This window comes from Trichosurus vulpecula, chromosome 3 (assembly GCF_011100635.1).
Source record: "Trichosurus vulpecula isolate mTriVul1 chromosome 3, mTriVul1.pri, whole genome shotgun sequence".
Classification (NCBI taxonomy): Eukaryota; Metazoa; Chordata; class Mammalia; order Diprotodontia; family Phalangeridae; genus Trichosurus; species Trichosurus vulpecula.
In genome coordinates, this window is record NC_050575.1 from 344,868,486 (window position 1) to 344,893,326 (window position 24,841).

A 24,841-nucleotide genomic window follows, 5' to 3' on the forward strand; every position below is an offset into this window, starting at 1 on the left:
AATGATGTTCCAAGGAAGAGAAACATCAAAGGCACTAAAAACAAAATTCTAGCAATCATGTGATTGGGTTTTTTTGGCCTGTTAGCATCATTTTTATTTGCATCAGTCCACATATCTCATGTTTTCCTGAATTCCTCATATTTGTTGCTTCTTACAAAATCATAACAATCCCTGATATTCACTGCAAAATACAATATTCATACAACCATTCTCCAACGAATGGGCAGTAACTCTGTTTCTAGTTTTTTCCTCTAACCACACAGAGTAATGTATGGGGGTGATCCTTGAAAGTTCACTTGTATGGGGCATAATTCTTGCTGAGTTAGGTGTGCCCTGGCGGTTCACTGTTCTAGGGGCATAGATCTGCCTCAGGCTTTTAAGAAAAGCAGTTACTAATTTGAGTCTGACTCGGAATTCTGAGGTAGCAGTTGAGTATTTACATATGACATATTTTAGAATACTGGAGAGGATAGAGAACAAATCCGTTTCAGTGATTTGCGTATGAAGGATTGGAGAACTCTTAGATTAATAACGAGGGAAATAGAAATACCAGAACTGTTCAATGACTGGGACAAATGCAATTTACCTGATTACAGGCAAGAGATGAGAATCTGGTTACTAGCCATAAGCTACCGTGGATTTGTTCATGGAGATAATCTGCCTGCTGAACCAGAAAGGATAGAGGAAGGGAGAAGAAGGAGAAGTAAAAGAATAGATTTCAGAACGGTGTCAAAGAGGGACCTTAACTCACTCTGCCCTGTTCTTTGTTGCTTGTTGGTATTAGCTGGCGGGTGAAAAGCTGGAGTGCTCTCTACTGTCACCTGCCGCTGAGAAGAAGGAGAATCAGAGTGAATTGGGTGAATCTACAATATTCTCTAATATACTCCGCTGCTAAGAATGAAATAGAAGAAAGAAGCTACCTTTCTGCGTTACCAACTATTTATTGTTACCAAGAAGTGGAAAAGAAGAAAAGAATCCTGCAAAGGAGCAGAGTTGGAAAGAATTGTGCTAACTTCAGGATAAAGTTTATTGCTTTTTTTTTCCCCCTTAAGAGAATATAACACTAGCTGAAGGCCATAGATAAGCCTGAAGTGATGCATAGGAATAATTATAACTAGTACTTTTATGTGTTTTAAGGTCTGCAAATCACTTTACATATTATCTTGATGGTTATTACAACAGTCCTGTGAGGTAGGTGCTTGTATTATCACCGTTTTACAGATGAGGAAACTGAGGCTGTGACTTGCTCAGGATCGTGATTGGGTTTTTATTAAAAAAAAAAATGAAAAACTAAGCTTGTGATTTCTTTCTTTAAAAAAAGTTCAAACACATTTACTAGCAAAAACAGAACCCCATATCCAAACTATTCCTAAGGCATTTCGATTTTACCTTTGCAGCATCTCTTGAATGCACCCCCTCCTCTCCTCTGATATATATTGCCAGCACTCTGGTACAGGTCCTCATCACCTCACACTTGGACTATTGCAATAGCCTGTTGGTGGATCTGCCTACCTCAAATCTCTCCCTACTCCAATACATTCTCTATTCAGCTGCTAAAGTGATTTTCCTAAAGCAGAGGGGGAAACTGAGGCAAATTGGAGTTAAGATACATAAACATGCACACACGTATATACATGCATGTGTACATATGTATGTATACATATATGCAGACACATGCACAGCCATATATGTATAAAGTCTTAGGTGAATATTCATGTGTCTGTATTTATTACTCTATTCTGATCTTGAATGCACTCAGTATAGAATACCAAGAGTGATCAAATGAATACAGTGATTTTCTATGTGAGATAATTTGGAAATGCATTCAACTGAATTGATGATTTTGACTGGCAATAAATTTTGTTTCATGTTTTAAATATTGTGTATATTATTATTATATCATATATTATATATATGATATAATATATTAATATTAAATATTGTGTATGTTATTATTGTGTTTCTAAATTTTCTTGTATTGTGAACTTTGGGAAATGATTGTATAAGAAATGCTAAGAGGATGATGCAATTGTATCATTGGAAAATTTAACCGGATGCTGTGAAATTCTTAATTAAGTTATTAGAGGCTATTATCATAATATTAAAACCTATTGAATATTTAATTGAGTATATTTTAAAAGGGAAGAATAATATTTACTAAGTGGGGGAAAAAAAGAGAGAGACCTTGTAAAATCTCCTTATTTGTAAACTTGTGAGGTTCCTTGGGACCATCTGCTTGGGCAAAGTTATAAAATCTTATTGGCTCTGTGAAAGAACTTGCTGAATGTTCAGTTCCAAAATAATGAACTGGTTTACAGAGAAAAGGAGATCTCTCTTTTATCATAATACTCCTTGTCAAAAGGAAGAGATTTGCAAGTTTGCTTATGACCTAGAAGGGATTTATGTAATGATTTGTGGTTATGAAAATTATACCTGGAAGTAGTCTGTATTTCTCTGGGTTTTTGAGTGAATTATCATACATTTAATATCTATGTGGAATTCCAGAATGTGATTGTTTTCTTAATTCCTATGGACTGATTTTATACCAGAATGGGTTTAAACTTGAGAAAGAGAAAAAGGTTTTCTATGAATTTTTTTTGAAAGGCCTACTAAACTTTTTATTGCTAACTGTTATTGCAACAGCCTGAGAGAAATGATAATAAGCTATGATTAGTGGAACTTGCTATTTGAGGTAAAATCTCTTAGGACTGTAATTTAATATTCTGAGTTTTGGATTCATGTATAAATATTTGAATTATCATTAAATTAGCAATCTACCATTTGAAGGAATGGAATGTGATTCAAGAACTAATACAGGTGTGCTTGGGAAAGTTGAGGGAATGATCTTGTGTAGGAGAAAGTAGGATTCTCCTGACTCAGTTTCCCCATTGTGTATTTCCTTTTGAACAGGAATGTTTCCTACTTTGTTGATATTGAGCCTGGCTATGATACCCTGTAATAACATGGAACTTTGCTATTTAATTGACTGTTCCAAAAAGTTAACTGTGACTCTTACCTGAAATCAAACAGAACTAAGGATGTATTATCCTGTTATACCTATGTTAAGTCACTCTGTGCCCTTTGGCTTAGGCCTAGAGGACAAGTCTTGATGCTGTTATAACTATTTCCCTCCTTCCTTTCATAACAAATCTAATCATAGCAGGTAAAACTAATTTTTTATATAATAAATCTTGTTGCAATATTCCAGCACCTCTGAATTACTATAATGGGATGCAAGTATAAGGTAACTTATTGGGTAGCCTCTTTAATATTCTTCCTATAGCTCTGCTGTTTATTAGGTGAGCACCATAAAGTCTGAACTGTTTTTTACCACCTGAACTAATTACTGGAAGCTTGATCTGATTACATTTTATCAGGTTTTACTAAATTATACTAAGTCCTATCACTAGCATGCTTTGGCAGCATTATCCAGAGAATCTCCACAGGTGACCTGGAACCTGGAGATGGTCAAGGAATACCTTCACAAAGCTGTCCTAACCCATCCACCAACACTTGAAGATCATGGATACTGCCAAAGGATGTAAAACCAAGCTTTGTACTGCCATGTACTATTGACTGTGACCAAGGGCCACACTTTACTGTAGAAATAACTAAGCAACTCTCCAAGAGTTTTAGGATAGCCCTGAGCCTGCACAACCCATATCATCCACAATCATCAGGAGGAGTTGAACAGCTCAATAGGAAATTTAAGACCCTTTTGGGAAAACTTTGCAAGAAAATACGGTTAAAATGACCTCAGGTACTTCCACTTGTATTGTTCCAACTTAGAGATCATAGGAGGCAGGATTGTGGATTATCACCATTAGAAATTCTGTTTTGTAGGCCACCTACTTCTACTTGGAATTTGGACCCTTGGAGACTGAGCCTAGACTCAGGAAATAAAAGCCTGATAAGATATATGATTTCTATGTCTAGCTCTCTTTCATAGGTCTGGAAGGAGGCAGCCTTGATGTGAACTGTCTTTGGAAGAGATAGTGCATCCATTTGAGCCAGGTGATTATGTGTGGATCTGCAACTTCAGGAACACATATGTTCACATGCCACTTTGTCCTTAGGGGAAGGGATACCCGTGGTGGGTGTGGGATCAGATATCTAGGACTTGTGATAATTCTTTATTTGTAATCAACAAGCCAAACTTAAGCACAATACCAAATTGTATTGCCATTGATTAGAAAAATGATTCTCCTACTCATTCACTTCTACTTGGAAAAGATTGCTAACCTTTCACAATTCTTGACCCCCTTGAGCCTTTGGCATTTTGTCAGGCCACCAGCACTGTCTTATGAACAAAATGGGACACAAGGTCAGAAAATGGCATGGCAAAAGGGATGTAATTATATCAATTATATCATATATATATATGTGTGTATATATAAATGTGTGTGTGTATACATATATATATATATATCTCCTTCTGAGAATGTTTTAAGCCAGAGGATTATGCACAGAAAGTGGATTTTTTAGATTGGCACCACAGGGATTTTATTTCCTATGTAATAAAAAAGTATATAACTGGCTCCTCTCAAATTGGACAGACAGATGTGGGTTGGGGGAGGGTGCTCTTTGGCCTTTAGCCCACACCAGCCCTGCCTCCCAGCACCTACTCACAAAACATACACCCAGCCATTCAAGTTTCTGCTACAATGATGCTGCACCATGACTATGGTTAGCACCAAAGGGGAGATTATGAAAAGTCAGCCATTTATTCAGAGTCACTCAAAGTGACTCTTATGTTTAAACCTTTCTTAAACTTTGGGTGTGTGTACAACCAGTCTGGAGGAGATGGTGGTCAGGAAATACCTTTGTACATGTTCACTTTGACATGGGGGGAAGAGCTGGAGAACCCATCTCGTCATGATACACGCGCTAATCAGCATACCTTTACCCTAATATGGAAGTTGTTTACTTCAGCCTATAAAAGTCAGAATATGATTTGAAATCCACACAGGCCACACCTGTGTGCTAGTAAAATACTTTTACCTTTCTTTCCCTGAGTTTGTCTCATTGACCAGGGTGAGACCTAAACCAAGATTTTTTTTTAACAGTACCTACAAATAAATGTGAAAAGACTGTTGCCCGAAGATGGCAGGGGCTTCAGGGATTGTGACCCCTTGTTATGGAGAGAAGTGCTAGCTAGGGATTCTAGAAAGTCAGTAATCTTTACAGAAGTTCATGAGGACTCCAAAAGAGGGGAAAGGACTTTCGGGGCTAAGATTTGGGAAGTACCCCTTTGTCACAGGTGTTCTTCACACATGTTTTTCACTGCTATTGGGATTCATGCTTGAGCCCACTCTCCCCAGAGACCTTGGTGCATGGAAGAGGAAAGTACCCTCCTAGTTTGGGGTGGGGGGAGATTGTTTTGTAACAACTGGGGCTGTTATACTTACTCAGTACTTTTGTTGTGGTTCAATCATTTTTCAGTCATGACCAACTCTTTGTGACCCCATTTGGGGTTTCTTGGCAGAGACACTAGAGAGGTTTGCCATTTCCTTCTCCAGCTCACTTTACAGATAAGGAAACAGGCAAACAGGGTTGAGTGACTTGCCCAGGGGCACCCAGCTAGTAAGAGTCTGAAGCTAGATTTGAACTCAAGAAGATGAATCTTCTGGAATCCAGGCAGGGCACAGTCTCCACTGTGCCACCTTGTAAAAACCAATTGGTGTCAACTGGCTTATTGAAAAATGGAGAGTACACTGGAGGGTGATCAAGAGTGAGAGTACCAGAAACCTCAACCCCTCAGGGTTATCCCTAGAATTCTCCCAGGATTTCTAAGCTCAAGATTCAGTTCAGGGAGTCCGCTACTCAGGTTGAAAGATGTGATAACTCGGGGAACCTTTTAAAAGAAGAGAGAGCTTCCAGCCAGGCCCTCTCAGTGGTAGCTCTCCAAGTGATAAGATGTGATTCCAGAGAGGATCCTTCTCTCTCCCCATTGTAATGAAGATTCTTCTCTGGAGTGTGGGCTTAACTAGGTGATCTTGTACATGGTGCCTCCACCTCCCTTTGCCTCTTTTTTCTTTTCATTTAGCAGGTGGCCTTGTGAATTTTGAAAGTTCTAGACATCTGTAATAATCAGCAGCAGCAGGAGTGGCCAAGAGGCAATTGAAGAGATACCATTAGAGGCAGAGTCCATTAGAAGGAAAATCAAGCTTGGCTGCCTGATCAGACAATACCAAAAGGAGGCACAGCATAAAGTGGTTAACTAGCAGCCTTGTGAAAACTGCTTAAGTCCCAATGAGGCTTGACCCCCCAGCCTCCTAGCAGTTTTTACAAGTAGCTATAAGTTGTTACTGAATGTGGTTCTAATCATTCTATTAATGAACATTATGATTCTTTAATGCTTAGTACTCCTTTTTGTAAGTAGGAAAAAATCACCTGTTTTCTACCTAATTTGGGAGGAAGGGGAACCCTAGATAAGAGCTATAAATAAAATTATCCCTGGGGATGCTGGGATAGGGGACTATTAGTGAGGCATGTAATCAGATGCTATTTCCCCTAAGTGGAGATCAGGATTTCCCAAAGAACCTAGAAATGGATTACATGGTTGGGTACAGAAATGGGAATGGAAGAGAACTCCAGCCCCTGTATTCCCAACAGTAATACCTCTATTCTAGACTGATAAAAATAGAAATATTGTTTGCATCAACAACAAAAACTGTCAGATACTTTGGTATTAACCTAACAAGACATATAAAAGACTTGTATAAAAACAACTTCAAAATGATATTGGCAAAATTCAATGAAGATGTTGACTGGGGGAAGGAAGCTGTATATGAAACAAATTCATGAATTAATGTACAATTTTATTTTTCTGTTGTGCTTTGTACACAGAAATGTCCAGCTTACTCAGTGTCTAGGTTCAGAATTTTTAAAAATAAATTTAAAGAAGAAATAAATGAACTGTACAAATGGAGAGATATTTATTAGTCATGGTTAAGTTTAGCAAATACAATAAATACTATTGTAAAAATAATATAATAAATTATAATAATATAATAAATATAATATAATAATAAAAGTTATTATAATTAATAGATCTAATGTGAAACCATTAAAATAAAATGGTTACTTCATAGATAAAGGCAAAATTTTAGGAAAATTTGTGTGGAAAAGCAGATGGGCAAAAAGACCAAGGAACACTGTGAAAAAGAGAATGGACATAATTCAACAGTCTGACTTGGCAGCCTTAAAAAAGCTAATGCAATCTTTGGCTGCTTTAATAGTCATAAATTTAGAGCTGGAAAGGACTTCAGAGGCTATGTAGTCCAACTTTCTTATTTTATAGATTAGGAAACCAAAGACCAAAGAGTTTGACGTAGTCAAGATCATAAGGTAATAAATGTCTGAAAGGATATTTGGACCCAGGTCCTAACATCAAATCCGGCACTCTTTCACATTGTGCCAATTGGAAACATAGCTTCCAAGGATAAGGAAGAGAGAGCAAACACCAGTGTACTCTGCCCTGGAATATTGTGTTTAGTTCTGACCTTCACATTTTTAGAAAGGACATTGATAAAAAGCTAGAGAAAGTCCAGAAGAGGACAGCTAGCATGGTGAAAAGTCTTGAGTCCATGCCATATGAGAATAAGGGGAAGGAATAAAGGGTGTTTGGCTTCAGGAAGATTCAGGAGGTATGTGACACGTCTTCAAATATTTGAAGGATCGTCACTCAGTCTGAGTTGGAAAGGAACCTCAGAAGCTATCTAGTCCAAAGGACACCTGGAAAAGAATTCCCCCCCCCTGCCTCACCCTGCACCCTGCAGACAACATACCCTATGAATGGTCTTCCAAATTCCAAACAAAATAAAAAGTAAATGAACAAACAACAGGGAAAGTTAGTCACTAACCCCTGATGTGCTCACTTAGCACTCACTCCCCCGTGACCCACCACATTCCCAGCAGCAGGGTTGCACAAGCCAACCCATGTGCTTGCAACAGAATTAACTCTATACCTCATTTTCCCCTATCCCACCAGCCAGCACCATGAAGATCCAAACAGAAGAAATGTGCTCAGGCTGTAATTGCAGCATGGTGACATTCTGTGCCATGACAGAGCTCAGCCAGAGAATGGAGGAACAGATTAAATGGGGACTGGACGGCTTAACAGCAGAAGGAAATAAGGCCTCCAGATCATGTAAAAGAATTTGGGCACCTATGAATACAAAATGCAAGACAAGGAAAAACGAATCAATACCTGATGAGGTAGAGAAACCTGTGGTTTCTGAAGAGAACATGGAACCACAGCAGGATGTTCCTGAATGGTTTACAAAAGAAATAAGCATTATGAAAGCAGACTTTATAGACTGCACAGCAGAAATAATTGTGAGAATAGGAAAACTTGAATCCATAATGGCAGGTCTCACCAAAGAAACAAAAGAGAAAATAACTTATTAGGAATGCATATACATGGAAGTGAAGGACATTTTGGAAGAAGAGGAGCAAAAATCAGTAACATTAAAAGAAAGCATGATCTCCATACAAGCAAAATATATAGATCTTAAAGACTGGGTGTATAAAGATAACTTTTAGATTATAGGTTTCCCAGAAGAACATAGAAGTCAAAAAAACCTGAACACCATAATGCAAGAAATAATACAAGAAAATTGTCTAGAACTTCTTTACATAGAAAACAAAGTGCCAATGACAAGAATCCAGAAATCTCCTCCTGATCAAAAAAAAAGAAAACAAAAAACCCAAAACTCTATACTGCAAACTCCAAGACACAAAGAGGTAAATTTGAACAATTCCAATGACCAAACAACAACAACAGCAATTTCTGCAAGTAAACAGGAGGAAGACTTTTAAATATAAAGGAACGGAAATGCTAATAACACAAGACTATTCTGCACCTACCAGAAACCACAGGAGGGAGTGGAATAACGTGTTTTGAAGAACAAAGTAATTCAAAATGAAGCCCAAGATGACACACTCTGCAAATCTGAGCCTAATCATAAATGAAAAAAAAAAGATGAATATGCAATTTAAAAGACATTCAAAACATTCTTAAAAAGAAAACCAGACCTGAAGAGACTATTTGTTTCCCAAACACTCTAGACAATAGAAATACAAGAAGGGTAAACAAGTTCAACAACCAAGGACGACAACAACAACAACAAAATGGCCACAGAGACCATTAATTGATATCTTTCTAAATGTATATGTGGAAACGTGTTAAAGCAGAAGTTAAATAGAAATGATGGTGGAGGAATGGACCTGAAACATCACGACCTAAACTCAAAACACTGTATATAAGTGAATCAGTGTTTTTTATGGCACTAAATTAGAGAATGTGATGGTGCATAAAAGAAAGGAGTGGAGGAAAAATTAGAAGGGAATATGTGGTGTAACCTAATCAAATCTAGGGCTAACAAGGGAAAATAACTCCCATAATCTCTTGAGAAGAAGAGAACCTATAGAAAAATGGAAGAGGAGGCAAAGAGAAGGTTTTTAAAGGGGATACAGGGGGAAATCTTGTTTCATTGAAGGGAAATGATACCACTGATGAATGTTCCTAATGGAGATGAAATATGTTTTATCAAAGGAAGTGGAGACTTGAATGGTCAGTCTGTTGAACTGGTCCATCAGTCTTTATTTCTTGGATACAGATGAACCAGTGACCTAAGCCCAGCACCAAAAAGAGCAGAAAGAGTTTAGCTTAGAGTTTCACTTTTGTTTGCCCTGTTTAATGCAGTTGTTAATGAGAAATTACAAAATTTAGGAAAAAGAGGGTGGTCTGGATCACATTTGGGAAATTGCAATGTTTTTGTTTGTTTTAGACAGCTAGGTCATACAGTGGAGAGAATGCTGGGCTTGGAGTCAGGAAAACCTGAGTTCAAATCCAGTCTCAGACACTTACTAGCTATGTGACTCTGAGCAAGTTACTTAAACTCTGACTCAATTTCTTCAATTGTAAAATGAGGGTAGCACCTTTCTCACAGGGCTGTGAGGATCAAATGAGGTGTATTTGTAAAGTGCTTAGCACAATGCCTGGCACATTGTAGATGCTCAATACATGCTTGTTCCCTTAACAACTCACAGCTGCTTCTTGCTGCCAAATTTTAACACATATTCACAGAATCAGAACCCCCTTTCAGTTGATCCATAATAACTCTGGGGTTCATTGATAATACACAAACCAAAGGATATTGTGGATCCATGTACTTGACTATCTCCTGTGACACTCTGGGTCCCATTTGTTTGGTTCTGGTCCTGAGGATAATGACAGCACACTTCCAGCAGAAATTAGTCCGGCTGAGAATTCTAGGTTGATGCTAAGTGGCCCAGGAACTTTAGGTCTGTCACTATTTTATAATCAAGAGTACACTCAGGACAAAAGAATCAGAGGCTTCCATTAGAATGTAGTCTCTCTGAGAGTAGGTACTGTTTCATTCTTGGTAATGATGGGGGTGCTTGGGTGCTTGTGCTTGGACCCTAATTCTAACATTTCTCCTTAGCCTCTGCTTGAGTGCCTGTGCCTGGACCCCAATTCCAAAACCACCTCCAGTTCTAAAATCACATCTCTCCCTAGCCTCAAAATACTGCCTGAGACAGTACCTCTCCAGTTCAAGGGCAGCATGCCTTAGCAAAACATTTATCTCTCCTCCTGATATTGCGGCCAGCTGCACCTATAAAATTTATTAGTTTGGATTCCTTGTGTACGTGTGAAATGGCTGTGCACTGGGACATAACAATATTTACTACTTACTGACCTTACTGATATGTATCCTAGACGTAGTCAAATGTATACTCCCTTATATTCATCTTGTCTAAAAAGACATTTGATGGAAGCCACCTGGAAATTTCCAGTCAGCTCTGACAGTTAGTTGACTTAGTGACATTTCACAGTCAAAACCATGCCCCCAGGTAGCCCCGCCTTGGGCTATTTCCCAGTGAACTCTGCACAGTAGATACAAAAAGTGCATGTTCCTTTAAGAACTGACCACCCCTTAACCACTCCTTAATCCCACCCCAAAACACCTAATTGGCATGTTTCACCCCCAAATCTCATATAAAAACTTTCCTGCATCCATGTAAGGTTGCAGGTTCCCTAAGAACTCTTGCCCGCTGTAAAGCATAATAAATCTTTGCCACCTTGACTTAAAGAATTCTTGAGATCATGAATTCATTCCAGACGGCCCCCAACCCTCTCCAATACTTGGGTCCTTGAGGGGCACTCCCCCTCAACAACCCCATCTAGGAACTCCAGTCTTGGGGCTCCTGGACCTCGGCTCCCTCAACCCTCAACATTAATTGTATCCCTCTGTCCACATAGGGTATCAACCCCTTTTCTGCCAGTGCTCTGCCCAAAGGGAATGTAAATTTTTAACCTCTGAAATTTTTACCCCCTTTTCTCTTAAAGACCAACCTTAACCCTAGATCACTCTAGTTCTTGTTGATTGGCCAATAATAGGTCCCAGTCCAAGCCCCACTTGGTTATTGCCAGAAACGCAGAGGGTCTTTCCCTCCCAGATCTATTTTTTTAAAAGAGGCCATTCTTTGCCTCATTTCTTATCAAGCCTTAATCAGTGAATAGGCTTTACTTCAGTCAAACTGAGACCTGTTGAAGACCTTAGCTTGAAAAGGCCATGGTTCCCCACTATATCCTGGGCCATCTCTAGTTGTCCTGATCAATATCTGGCCGCTGGGCCCAGATGGCTCCGAGGAGAGAGTGAGGCTGGTGACATTGCACAGCCCTCCCTCACTTAAATCCAATTCACTTGCATATCATGGCATCACCTTCCTGATGTCATGGTCCTCTTTGAGAATGAAGGGTGAACAGCAGCAGCAATTGCATCCCTAGCACCTGGTACAGTTCCTGGTATGCAGTCAATGCTTAATAAATGCTTATTGATTGATCAGTTGATAGGTTTATGTATATAAAGCTGGCAGAGACTTTAGGGGGCACCCAATCCAAACTCTTTATTTCACAAATGAAGGAACAGATTGGTGAAAGCTGTCTTGCTGTAGGTCACAGAAGTAGTGTCAGAGGATTCAAATCTGGGTCCCCTGAGGTGAGTAGTCTTCCCTACTGCACCACACTGCCTTCCTTTCACAAAAGTACCAATCTTAGCTAAGTAGATGCCTTTGCTTTCAATACACCAATCATGACTGGTTTAGATTATGATATGGATTTATATCATTCTATCTGTTTCTATCTATATATCCCCTTTCCACTCTGTTCTTGCCTCTTGGAAAAGGGGTCTAGCACAACTAGCCCACATTAATAATAATAGCTAGTATTAATATAGCTTTTTAAGATTTGCAAAGTGCTTTATAAATGGTACCTTGTTTTACCCTCACAACAACCCTGGGAGATGGGTGCTGTTATTACCCCCATGTTACAATTGAGAAAACTGAGCCAAATGGCAGTTAAGTGACTTACCCAGGGTCACAGAGCTAGTAAGTGTCTGTGATGGGTGGATGGGACCTGGACCCCTATAAAGGAAAAGACCTTGTCTTTGCCCTTGGACAATTGTCCTATACATACATACACAGACACACACACATATTTATGTTATATACACATATAAACATATACACACACACACACACATACACACACACACACGCACACACACACAACCCAGTCCCTAGTGTTTTTGCCTGAGGCATCTAGTCCATCCTAGTCCACCTAGATTACTCAACAATTCTTTCAACACATGGCCCAGCCCATACCACTTAACTCCTTTTATTGTCTACACCTGGCCTACCTGCCACTCCTTAATCCCATCCATATCTTCTCTCAGTCTTTTTCTGTATAAAAGTACCAGTCTTACCTCCATTAAATTGCACAGATTTGTTAGGAATCTCACCCACTGCTATTGGTGTCACAATATAGCAGATTTACTAAAAATCTTGACTGCCCAACTGATGTTATAATAAAACCTTGATACTTTGACTGAAAGAAGGCGAATTCTTTGGAGGCAGACCACCGCCCCCCCACCCCGCCCCATACCCTTGCATTTTGGTGTTCTTAGCACCCCAAACTGCAACATCTGAAGCTTGATTGTAACTCAGGTCTTTCTAACTCTGGGTCTCACACTCTATTTACTGTCTAGCTGTCTCTGTAATAGATTACTCTGGGGTGATGAAAAGAAAATAAATCTGGACATATGCATTAACCCCCATCACCTGTGTATGAGTTCTGGGGATAGAAGGATCACTTAACCAATGTAAGCCTCCATTTCCTCATGTATAAAAGAGAAATAACAAAACACTTCTTATTTCATGGGGCTGTGAGAGGAGCACGTAAGTTGGTCTCCAACTTTGAGCTATTTTTATTTTTATAGGGATCAATATCTTCAGCCAAAGGGATAAAACTCAAAAGCCATCTTAGCCATCAGTCAAAGCTGGGTGAGAGCTGGAGGAGGCTGGGGAATAGGAGTGAAAGCAACTTCCTTAAAATCATGTGCACTCCCAGGTTTCCCACGTTGACTAGGGGCAAAATAGGCCCTGTTCAATGAGCCAATTTGCCTAAACCTGGCAAAGCCGGAAGGTTGAATTCTAGTCAACAGTTTGTGTCTGTGGAAGGGAGGGAACTCAGCAACAACTTGGAACTCAAAATGTGACCAAAAATTTTTTTTAATGTGTTAAAAAAAATCAGTTTGTGTTTGTGTTTGGGATATATTTTTGTGTGTACACGAGCTGCCAACTTGCCATTTTAACTGAAGTTTCCACTTTGTTTAAGAATTCTGTTTCTAGATGGACCCTCTATGTCCTGAGGATGATGAGGAGATGTAAGTCTTGGCCTAGCCTTCAGGGGCTGGGATGGGCTTCTAGGCACTGCTTTCCATACAGGCTCTTGGAGGATCCTTAAACCCAGATCACTCTGGCTCTTGTAGACTGGCCCATAATAGATCCCAGCCCAAGCTCACTTGATCATTGTTTGCACCCCGATGGCTTAGAGTGAGTGTAAATAGCAATTGTTTCTGTTTTGGCCAGAAACCCTGAGATTCTTCCCCCCTCCCAGGTTGATTTTTTTTTTTTAACCAAGTAAAAGAGGCCATTCTTTGCCTCATTTCTTACCTAGCCTTAATTGCTGAATGGGCGCTGCTTCAGTCAAACTAAGACCTTAGCTTAAAAAGGCCAAGGTCTCTCAATGCATCCAGGGCCATTTCTAGTCATCCTGCTCTATATTTGGCCACTGGACCCAGATGGCTCTGGAGGAGAAAGTATGGCTGGTGACTTTGCACAGCCCTCCTTCACTTAAATCCAATTCGCTTGCATGTCATGGCATCACCTCCCCGATGTCATGGTCCCCTTCTAGAATGAAGGACAACCAACAACACTGGAGGGTACAAAGTAGAGTAGAGAAGGCAGAATCAGAAGCTGAGGATGCGCAGAAAGCTGATTGGGTTAGCATTTTTCCTCTAGATTCTGTCCAGGTGAGACCCTTGACATGGGGAGACAAGAGATATGAAGATATCTCAGTAGTTCCTATTAAAGCAGTGTATAAAGGGCAGCTAGGTGGCATAGTAAATAGAGCATCAGATATGGAGTCAAAAAGAACTGAATTCAAATCCTGCCTCAGATATTTACTATCTGTGTAATATGTTTACTATCTGTGGGCAAGTCACTTAACCCTGCTTGCCTCAGTTTCCTCATCTGTAAAGTGACCTGGAGACAGGTCACCGGTCACAGGTCAAGAAAACCCCAAATGAGGTCATGAAGAGTCAGACACAACTGAAATGACTGAACAGTAATAACAGGACACATATCCAAAAATCAGCCCCTTGCCTATAAATCTTGTGGCATTGAGGAGTTCAAAAATGAAAAAAAAAAGGTCCCAGGCATTGCGGCGCAACTGCAAAGATCGTTGAAGCCATGAAAGCCACAGAAAAGAGGGTGGTCCGTGTGAGTGTGGTGAAAGGCCTGGGATAAATGGGCTTTATTTGCCATCAAGGGGCCGTACTAGGGGCACCTGGGAGTGATCTCAATCACACACAATATCCCTATCCCTCATGGTAGTTGATGCCCCCCCTCCCAAACTCGGAGGCTTTGAAGATGGTTGTCACGAGACCCACTTCCAGTTTTTACCTTTAGCCTGAATTCAGGACAACACAGAGCTGTTCACAGAACAGAGTTCAAAGATAAGTCAAGGCCCCACCCAGAGAGCAAAAATGAGATGATTCCTCCTTTGTATAGAGGTTTTTGCTCCATACAAGTGCCTGCTTTGAAATAGACACAAAACCTCTGAGCTGTGTTTGGTTCACTGTGAACCAAACTCTTTTTGGACAGGAGAGGGTGCTGCAGGTACAATTCTGGCCAGTGCTGTTGATGTATCATCTTTCCACAGCACTGACAAAATAAAAAGTTATCCCATCATGAAAGAGAGATACAGAGAGAGAGCAGGAGAGTGGGAGAGAAAGAACGAGAGAGAGAGAGAGAGAGAGAGAGAGAGAGAGAGAGAGAGAGAGAGAAACACACACACACACAGAATGAATTCTGGTCCTAAACTCTTCAAATATTTATTTTCCTGAGTCCCAACATCAATTCATTGGGATTTACTAAGGTACAAGCTATGTGGTCATCCAGGCCAATAGGTAAGTTGCGTAGAGGCAAACTTAAGGACCATATAAGGAAAACATTCTTAATGATTGGAGCTACCCAAAAGTGAAATGGGCTTCCTTGGAGGTAGTCAGTTCTCTCACATTGAAGGTCTTCAAGTGGAGTCTGACTGATCTCTAGAGAATAATGTTGTATCCTCATGGGCTGACATAAGGAAAGGCTTCCTAATGATTAGAATTACCCCCAAAAGGAATAATTTTTTAAATACATTTTTTCCAATTTCACATAAAAACAATTTTAACCCTCATTTTTTACAATTTTGAATTCCAAATTCTCTTCCAACCTCTCTCCTCCCTCACTGAGAAGGCAAGTAATTTGATAAAGGTTATACATCTGCAGTCATGCAAAATATATTCCATGTTAGTCATGTTGTAAAAGAAAACACCAAAAAAAACCTCAAGAAAAATAAAGGTTGTTTTTTTTTTTTAAGTATGCTTGGATCTTCCTTCAGATGCTATGAGTTCTTTCTCTAGAGGTGAGTACACTTTTCATCATAAGTCCTTCAGAATTGTTTTGGATCTTTGTATTGCTGAGAATAGCTAAGTCATTCACAGTTGGCAGTATTGCTGTTACTGTGTATAATATTCTCTTGGTTCTGCTCATTTCACTTTGCATCATTTCATATAAGTCTTCCTAGGTTTTTCTGAAACTATCCTACTCATCACTTCTTATAGCACAATAATATTCCATTACAGTTATATACCACAACTTGTTCATCCATTCCCCAATGGATGGGAATCCCTTCAATTTCCAATTCTTAGCCACCACAAAGAGAGCTGCTATAAATATTTTTGTACATATGTACTAGGGTCTTGACCAGCAAGTTGCCCTATCTCAGTACGCAATGATGAGGCGGGAGCAATGATGGTTATAACTCCGATTTATTGGCAGACATTATCCAGTTTTATAGGGTTTTGCACTACATAAGCAGAAGCAGGTGTTCAAGGGGTAAGGGGATGAGAGCATGGGAAGATCGATATCTGGTGGAAAGAATCTGGATTATTGTAAACTATGTTGCCTACAAGCGTATGGGAAAACTAGGGCTGTGGTAAGATGGTTTCCATAGGAGTATGTGAACAGAACGGGGTGCTGTCCTACAGTATCTATGGAGGCATGGGAAGGCTCAGGCATGTAGCCAGCTGATATCAGAGCTGTATGAGCTATGTGAGGCACAGGGCAGGATGCCCTTGTAAAGTATCAAAGAAGTTCCCATTAATTAAAGCATGTTTGTGTTAGGCACTGCTTCAAGAGCATTAGGTAGTGGCCAGCTGTGTTCCTCCTACTGGACTTGTGAGTCCTTGGTGAATGGACTCTGCCTGCATGAGAAAGGATGGCTATCAGAGCAGGAGGGGGGTGCTGTTAGGGGGGCTGCTAGGGACAGAAGTCTTTCCTCCAGGCACCTACCATTCCAACTCCTACTAGGCCTGTCTGGTACTACCCAAGAAACAGGCCAAGTGCTAGGGTCCGAGCAGCCCCGGGGTCGGCACTAACTCCCTACACATATGGATCCGTTTAAAAAAAAATTTCTTTGGGATATACACCTAATAGTGGTATTGCTGGGTCAAAGGGCGTGCACAAATTTATAGCCCTTTGGACAAAGTTCAAAAGGAATAATTACAATAATAGCTCAAATTTAGATATTGCTTTAACCTTTGCAAGGTGATTTACAAATATAATCAATCTCCTTTTATCCTCACAACCACCCTAGGAGGTAGGTGCTATAATTATTCCCATTTTACAGTTGAGGAAACTGAGGCAAGCAGAGGTTAGGTGATTTGCCCAGGGTCACACAGCTGGCATGTGTCTGAGATAAGAGTGAACGTAGGTCTTCCTGACTCCAAGTTCAGCATTCTCTCCACTGGCCACCTAGCTGCCTGATTTTATACCCCTTTGTATAAAAAGGTTAGAATGCCATCTTCTTACCTCCAAGACTCCTGTAAAGAGGGGATATCAGAGAGTAAGTCACCTTCTGTTCCTGTGACAGAGGCCTTTACATCAGGACAACAGGGCAGGTGTAGGCAATACTGGTCAGCATGCAGTGTTACTTAATGATGAGGCACTTTGGAAACAGATCTGCTTGGAGGCAATTGATTTGATTGATTAGGTGAAACAGCTTGGATTTTAGGATGTTCCCTACCCATTTCACAAGGTTGCTGGGATGAAAGCTCTTGGTAAAATGCATAATGATTTCTAAGTGGGAGATATTATTATTATTCATCGTCAACTCCAGCGGAGTCCTACTAAGATGCCTCATCATGGCATGGAGGTGACCTCAGGTTCACTAAAGCTACACCAGTGGATTGCCACCTCTGGCAGGTCCTCAGCAGGCCTGGGGAGTGTCTCTCATTCTAATTAAGCTCAGAAAGCATCATCACCACTCTAGCTGCCTAGTTAATGAATCTTTTTCATCCTTTTCCTCACTAGCAACTCACATTCATATTTGTTTTGTTTCCTCACTACCTAGTACAATGTCTGGCATGTAGTCGGTGCTTAATAAACCCTTACTGATTGACTGATTGGTTCACTGAACTCGTTATTATTAACATATATTTTTATTGGTCAACAAAGAAGGAGCAGGAGGGTGGATCGTAGTGAGCAGAGAACTAGCTTTGGAGCCAAGAAGATGTAGGTTTGAATCTCTTCTCTGACACATACTGGCTGTGTGACCCTGGGCAAGTCTTTTAACCTCTCAAGGCTGTTGGTAATTCTCTGAGACTATAAATTGCAGAGAATCATTGATAGAGGGAGTTTCCTCTTCCAGGTGTTCCCTATACCGGTGAAATCACAGATCCACCCCCACATCGGATAATGAATACTCCTTTGATCTGTAATTTCATGAGACCTTAGCTTAAAAAGGCCAAGCTCTCCCACAGCACCCTAGGCCATCTCCAGTGGTCCTAATCTATATTTGGCCATTGGACCCAGACGGCTCCGGAGGAGAAAGTGAGGCTGGTGACTTCGCACAGCCCTCTCTCATTTAAATCCAATTCACTTGCAAGCCGTGGCATAGTCTTCCTGATGTCATGGTCCTCTACCAGAACAAAGGACAAATCGCAACTCCACAGGGATAGGTAACTGCCTCTCAAGTTCACCAGCCATTCAAGAGATGGTCTTTGCAAGGAAGTTGTGGCAACGCCTGGATGACTGGAAAGGCAACAGTGCCCTTGAGATAGATATGAAAATTAGGACCATATTCATTCGTTCTCACGCTGGTACCCCACTGAGTCTTCAAGGACCTAGGGGAAGGTCTTTAATTCTCTATACCGAGGTGGAGTTGATTGCTAGCAACTAAGACCTTGCCCTCAGAGGAACAGAGAAGAGGAAAACACTGACAGCCTAAAGAAAGGGAAACATAGATGGATGTGGGCCACTCCAGTTAGGCTGATGAAAGGCAGCATGGTAAAGCTTTGCTTTGCCATGTACCTCCTCTATGACCATGAACACGTACCTTCATTTCTCTGGATCTGTTTCCTCATCTGCAGAATTATTGGGGAGGGAATGTAATAAATTACACTGAGGGTCCCTTCTAGCTCTGTTTTGAAACAATCCCACAATTAACGTTTGAATTGTGGAAGTAAAAAATCTCGACAATTCCATTTTTAAAATCAATAGCTAATCTCTGAGTGGCAAGGCTGCCCCCTTTTGGCTCCAGCCTAGAACAGCTCATCAGGAACAATTTCCAGTCCTTTTTCACTGACTGCCCAGGAGCTTGTGATTCATGTCATCTGTATCTGTACCCTTGACTGGTGGAGAACAGAGAACTATGAAGTTGTGGAAGAGAGGAGGGTGGGAGATGTCTCAAGACTTAGTTCCCCAAGTATAAGCGATGGGTAGGCAGTTAGCTCATCACTGTTACATCCAGTTTCTGACTTTTAAGGTGACATTTGAACAGTTCTTGCAAAGTGATATTGACAAGGGCATTCCACCCAGAAAAGGGAAATTAGTTGCAAAATGAGGAAGGACAACTAAAAATAATCCATCAAGGGACAAGTAACTATAGAGAATAAAGAAAACACAGGCCCTAACCTTAAGGAGAGAGCACTCAAGACAGCTTTCTACCTTATCCTTAGCCATATTTTAACACCATTGACCAATCTCTTCTGTCTTGGATTCTCTGTTGGTTCTTCTCCTACCTTGCTGACCATTCTTTTTTTATTTGTATATTCTGAACTTAACAAATGCCAAATAAAATGAGCATTTCCACATACAAAGCAAATTTTTAAAAAGACTATTATATATGGAATTGCAAATCTCTATTATGTACAGCTTGCTTTTGCTTTTAAATATATATAATATAAATAATAAACAAATATATAAATAAAATACATACAATATAAAATATAATAAATTCAACATGTAGCATTCAAGGCTCTCCTATTTGTGTTTCCTTCTGGTCTTTTTTCTTTTGTGCTCTATTGATTTTTTAAAATGCTTCAACGATCCTCTTTTCTTTCTGCTTTTCTTTTCTCTCCTTCCTGCCTTTTCTCTCTCTTTCTTTTCCTTCCTTCCCTTCCTTCCTTCCTTTTTCTTTCTTTCTTTCTCTCTTCCTTCCTTATCCTTTCTTCCTTCCTTCCTCCCTTCCTTCCTCCCTCCCTTCCTTCCTTCCCCTCTATTGCTAATTCCCTTTTCTCTCTCACCTCCCTGGTCCCTGGTTGGGCCATCATCTTCACCTTTTCTCTGTTGTAATCTTAGACTCTGCTCCTGGAACCTCTTTGCACTTTGAGAAACCAGCTTTGGCTCATCTTGCACTGGTCCAGGCTTCCACAACACTTCCCCACCATTTCCACACCTCTTTCCACACCTCCTTCCATTCCATTTTCAGCTCCCCTTTATGAGTTGTCTCACCCCATTAGAATATAAACTCCATGAGAGCAGGGACTCTCTTAACTTTGCTTGTATGTGTATTTCTAAATCTTAGCACAGTGCCTAGAATATAAAAGCTAAAAAAAGTTGCTTTTTCTACCTCCCTACCTGTGTGTCTGCCTGTCCATCTGTCTATCTATCTATCTGTCTATTGATAGTGAAGGGGTGTTCAGAGAGGACTAACACCTCTGGTGTGAGGGCTTGCCAAGCCCTTTTTAGGACTGTGCATCCACCTTTGGTGTCTACCTGGCACTCAGCTCTTACCTGCAGCTCCAAGTTGTGGCACGTACAGCAGCCACACCCAGGTAAATTGTCTTGGTAGATGGGCTAAACCAGGTTAAAGGTAACTAAGAGACCTCAAACCCATTGGTGAGTTAGGGGAGTGTCTAACCCAAGCATGTGAAGACATACCCTGGTGGAAGGGGCAGGTGAAAGCAGTTTGGTCCAATAGCCATGGAGGCACTGAAGCGGGAGCTGTGGAGCACTTAGAGCTCAGTCAGACATCCAAGACGCCAATGTCATCAACTGCATCTTGGCCATCGCCAGTCATCCTGACTTGTCTTGACATTGGACTCCAATGACTCTGGAAGAGAGAGTGAGACTGATGTGACAAATGTGTGCAACTCTGCCTCCCTTAAATCCAGTTCACACACAAATCAGACATCATCTCATGATGTCCTTGGTCTGCTTCGAAAACTAAAGACAAACAATAGTATCTATCTATTGTCAAAATATGTTTTCCAGAGGTAAGGCCTAACAAGTAGGCTATGGTCTGAGCTTGGCATAACAATAATCCTTTGCGCTCAGGATGATATCGCCCTCTGGCAAAGTATATTGCTTGGACCAGCACGAGGTTTTCACTGAGGGCTTTAGCTTCCCCTGTTTCCCAGGGCTATCTATCACATGTTCAGAATCCTTGTTCCTTGTCACTGACAGGTACTGTACTACAGAGTTCTGGTTCTGTACCTGGCAGGGTGGCCACAACCCCTAAGAACTAAGATAATGACTGTTCCCATGGGACTCAAGAATGCCTGTATTGTCCCAAGAAATGCCAATCATGAGAACTGTCTTAAGATCTAAGAATGATTGTGTTGTGAGCCAACCCCTATTATGTATAAGTGGCCCCAACTTTAGGAGCCTTAAGCCCTCCTTCTTAGGAGGGAGGGCTTCCATATGATACATAATTTTCCTCACTCTGAAATTAATTAAATTTCTGTCTGTGCCCTGTTTCTAACCTACTTTGCTTGTTTGGCTCTGGCCATCCACAGGTTAGAGGCTGGTTCTGATCCAGTTCACTATCTATATATCTATCTATCTATCTATCTATCTATCTATCTGTCTGTCTGTCTCTGGGTCTGTCTGTCTGTCTATCCCCCTCCTCCCATTGAAAAAGACAAAAGAAAAAGAAGATTCCATGGCCTCTCTCTTTAAATCATTGTTTCTCACCAGACACCATAAGCAAAGGAGTCACTGAATGAGGCTAAGAGGCCAATGTGATTTTTCAATAACCTTATTAACAAATTCTAACCAAATATCATCTTAATATCAGAAACCTGCTGTGATACTTCTTAGCCAACTGTCTACACATTTATCCTAGTACCAGGAGAACTAACTTCTCTTTATAAATTCATTTCGTTTAACATTGAAGTTTTGAAGAAGTGGCTAATAATTTTAAGTAGCACATACTCATCTTTAAGTGCTAGACTGTATTTTTTTCAGGCTCTCAGAGAAGAATGAAGATCAATGGGAAAGACTTTATGGAAGAGGTAGAAGGTGAGCTGGTACTTAAAAGGTGGTTAAGATTAAATGGGAGAACAAAGGTGTTTGGGCACTCAAATGAACCATTAAAAAGTACAGAAGGAAGACAGTAGCCACCATACCTAGAGTTCAAACATCAAACTTAATATGGAATCCTGGCTTGGTCCAGAATTCCTGTATCTATTGACATAACCCAAGACTCCCACGAGGATTGTAGAACTATCCAATAATGAAAGAGTTGGAAGAGGATTTGGAGTCAGAAAACCTGAACTTGAATCCAGGCTGTAATACTTCCTGGCTATATGACCTCATCTATGTCATAAGCTTTCTGAACCTCAGTTTGATCATCTATATGAGGAAATAATATTGGCACCAAATACCACAGGTTTCTCTGAATCTATCCCTTTTGTCATTTCTTATGTTATAACAGTATTCAATTGGGGCAGCTAGTTAGCACAGTGAATAGAGTGCTGGTCCTGGAGTCAAGAAGACCTCAGTTCAAATCTGGCCTTAGACATTTACTAGCTGTGTGACCCTGGGCAAGTCACTTATCTCCATTTGCCTTTGTAAAATGAACTGAAGGAGGAAATGGCAAACCACTCCAGTATCTTTGCCAAGAAAAGAGTCAGACGTGACTGAAAAACAACTAAACAACAGCAAAATAATATTCCATTAATTCACATACTGTAATTTATTCAGTCATTCCCCAATTGATGGGCATTTATGTTGTTTCTATGTTTGTTAATTTTTGCTACAACAAAAGCGTTGCTATAAATATTTGTATGCATATGGGTTCTTTTTCTATGTCATTGATTTCTTTGGGATATGTGCCTGATAATTGTATTGCTGGGTCAAATAGTACGCAGTTTAGTGACTTTTGGGGTATAGGTCAAAACTGCCTTCCCAAATTGCTAAACCAATTTGTAATTCCAACAATAGTGCATTAGTATACCTGTTCTCTGGTATCACCTCCAACAGCTGTCATTTTTCTTTTCTGTCATGTTTGTTACTGAGGTAGGACCTAAGAACTACTTTAATTTGAGTTTTTAATTAGTTACTTGTCACATTTTTCTTATGGCTATTTTTTGCTTGTATTTCTTCCTTTGAGAGCTTCTTGTTCATATGTTTTGATGATTTATCTATTGGGGAATGGCTCTTATTCTTATGTATTTGGAACAATTCCCTATATATCTTGGATATCAGATCTTTATCAGAGAAGTTTACTACGAATATTTATTCCTATTGACTGTTTCCCTTCCACTGCTAAGTATTGCTTTTGTTTTGAGCTTAAAAGCATTTTTAAAAATTGTCCATTGTCTCCTGTGATCATGTCTGTCTTTTATTTATTCAAGAATTCTTTCCCCTATCCATTATTGTGAAATGTATCTCATGTCCTCAGCATCTCATTCCCATTTTCATCACTGCTTCTAATGCCTCATACCGAACAAGGCAACATGGCACAATTATTATGATTTTTTTTGTGGTAGGTTGATACCCAGACCCCAATTTTTCAGGTTTCACCCTTTATGAGCTTAGAGTGATTGAATTATTTGACGGGAGCTCAGGGAACATGGTGTGTCAGCGTTATTACCCAGACTCCTCTGGCATCATCTCACTAAATAAATTTAATTCTTGCTGCTCTAATTTGTTTATGATATGATTTTTCTATGCATGTCATGTATCCATTTGGAGTTTAACAGAGCATATGTTGTGAGCTGTCAGTCTAAACTTAATTTCTGTCAGATTACTTTTCAGTTTTCCCAGCAGTTTTTGTCAAAAGGCAAACCTTTACCCAAATAGCTGGAGTCTTTGAGTTTAATCAGAAAATATGCTCCTGTGTTCAATGTTGCTTCTGTGTCTTCTGTACCTAATCTGTTCTATCAACCAACTTTTCTGTTTTTTAATCAGTATCAAATAATTTTGATAATTATTATTTCAAAATCAAATGAGATAATACATTTAAAGTACTTTACAAGCTCAAAGTGCTACATAAACCTTACTATTATTATCAGTGTAGTAGAACTTGAGATTTGGTGCTGTTAGGCCCTCTCCCTTCCCACTTTTTTCCATTATTTTGCTCTAAATTCTTCACCTTTTGTTCCTCCAAATGAACTTATTATAGTCAATGTCAGTGTTTTCACTTTCCCATTTTTTATTTTAAATAACTTTTTAACATAATTCAGATTAAATATTTTTAATTGCACATCATATCTTTTTTTATTATTATTCTTTGTCCTTGTTTATTCATCAGTAATAGTGGAACCACCACACTTAGAGATAAAAATGAAACGAGAGAGAACAAAGATGGGAAAAGCAACCAGCAGCAGCTAATATTTAACTATTGTTTAAAGGTTTGCAAAGCACTTTAGAAATATCTCATTTTATCTTCATAACAACCTTGAAAGGTAGGGGCTATTATTATCTCCATTTTACAGATGAGAAAACTGAGGCAGACAGAAGTCAAGTGATTTGTCCAGGATCACACAGCTAGTAATCGTCCGAGGTTGGATTTGAACTCAGGTCTTCCTGAATCCAGCTCCAGTGTTCTATCCACTGAACCACTAAGGCACCTTTGTCAATATTAAAGAGATGCTATGTTGGAGACAATACAGTTATGAGGGCATTGAGAGACCAA